This window comes from Eleutherodactylus coqui, chromosome 2, assembly GCF_035609145.1.
Source record: "Eleutherodactylus coqui strain aEleCoq1 chromosome 2, aEleCoq1.hap1, whole genome shotgun sequence".
In the NCBI taxonomy this organism is placed as follows: Eukaryota; Metazoa; Chordata; class Amphibia; order Anura; family Eleutherodactylidae; genus Eleutherodactylus; species Eleutherodactylus coqui.
In genome coordinates this window covers 335,720,477-335,722,649 of record NC_089838.1, presented here as the reverse complement: position 1 = coordinate 335,722,649, position 2,173 = coordinate 335,720,477, and positions in this window count along the sequence as shown.

Sequence of the window (2,173 nt, the reverse complement as noted above, 5' to 3'; positions counted from 1 at the left end):
TTAAAAAAGGTCACATGGGTTATGTAGAGCCTCTGCCTTTTTTACAAAATCTCACTGATAACATCCCATTATGGGGTCTCCTATCGACTGCAGTAATTTCATGGGTAAACATCCTAGTAACCACCGCAGCATTTAACTGTTGCATGATTACTTCAAATTATATGTTCACTATTGGGATACGCTCATGTCAAGGGCATAGCTAGGTATTAAAATCTGGTGCTTGAGCCCTAGAGTATAAGCACACTGCCGGGTACATACTAGAGCCATGACTGACCCTCCCAACACCTGCAACTCTGACTGGCACATGAAAGTTGCCCAACACTATGTGACCCCCCCTCTGCTGTATGATGGTGCTGTGAAAGTTTCATATGTCAGCTGGAGAGGGGGAGTAGTCAGTTTGTGTAATACCACCTATTAATCAGTGCAATTTTATGTGACTTTTTACAGAAAGTTTCTGCTCATTTTGGGTGCATAATGTCAAATTTAGACCACATCCATTTCCTGTTAAGCCATGTCCTTTTTCCAGATGTGGCAAAAAAAGTGTTTAAAAGTGTCTAAAGCTGGTCATAGATGTGGTGGGAAGCATGTAAGACAGTTTTCTGGTGTAATCAGCTGTAAGAAATCTGCCTAATTTTGTACAGTATATGTTTTTTTTTTATTTTGGTGATTTTGTTTTCTCTGTACTGTAATGTCATACATGACATCACTACATATCTACCAGACAAGCTTTTTGTTATTCATTGTCAGCGAATAGTATGCAAAGGCAGTAATCATTAACCCTTGGCAATCCAATTTTGGATTTAGGGTTTCCTAGGGGGCTTTGTCTTTCTGCCATTGTACAATGGCACCATCTGCTGGCTAGAGTACAGTACTGCAGTATGTGACATGCCATGGAGGCCCCAACAACAAAGCAGCGGGCAATATACAGTAAGAATACACTGCTGGACATCTTCCGACATCTAAGCTGCACAGGTTTCATTCAGAATGTAGGAAGATGTTAGACAGTGGATTGGAAAGGGTTAACTCTTTAGTGACCACCCCATAGTGTTTTTATGCCCTAGCTTGCTGGGCTTTAATCCCCAGGGATGTAAAAACATGCTCCCTGTGGGGATTAAAACCCCACAAGTTGTGGACATGACAGCTCAATGCTGTCAGTTACTGCAGGCAGCAGACAACCTGGAGCTGTCATTCCGGGCCATGGTATCCCCGCTCCCCCTTTCTGATCACATAATCAGTGGCATTTATCGAATGCCAGCGATTATATGAAACTCAATGAAAAGTAAATAAAAGTTAAAGCTTCAGCTGCCCTTATGAATCGGATCCATCAGGGCAGCTGAAAGTACTGACCGCTGTCCTCCACAATGTCCCACGGCGTTGTGATCTCCCGATCCCGACGGTGCCTTCTGGCACGTGCACAGAAGGGAGCGTAGCCTGGGAAATTTAAAATCTCTCTGACTCCCAGCCAACATGTGTAGCCCAGAGGAATAAGATGTCACCAGGAGCAGGTGTAGGAGGTTCTCGGTCACATGATTACTGCTGCTATATCATGAAAAGTAAAAAAAAGTTCAAAAAAGTTTGTTTCATCTCCTTTGGTGAATTATATCCATGATGGGAAATGAAATTACATACCTAAGGCCCTCGGATTTATTTGTAGACCTCACCACGGCTCATCACCTGCTCCTGGCTACGAAATGTAGTCAAGAGCCTGGAGTTTTCATGGTTCGCTGTCCCGGTCACGTGGTCACCGGTTCCCAATACAAAATGTTGATCCAGTAAAAGTAAAAATAATTTAAAGTTTCATCTCCCATCACAAATCCAATCCGTAAGTAGAGCTGAAATCACTTAATTAAGGCCTCCGGTGATATCCCCTGATGGGATCTTTATCCACGGACCTTTACCCAACTTCGGCTCACACATCCTGTCTTTTAAATGACATATTTGCAAAAACATTAAATTTTATTTTTCCTTCTCTAAATTGCATTAAGTCCTGAAAAGAAACTGTGGGGTCAAAATACTCCTGACCCCCCCTCAGTGAATACATTAACGGGCGTAGATTTTAAAATGGGGTCACTTGTGAGGGTATCTATCATTCTGCCACCTATGATCCTTTGAAATCTTGGCTTGGTGTAGGAAAACAAAATGTTTCTCAAAATGTTAATAATCAGTGTTAAAT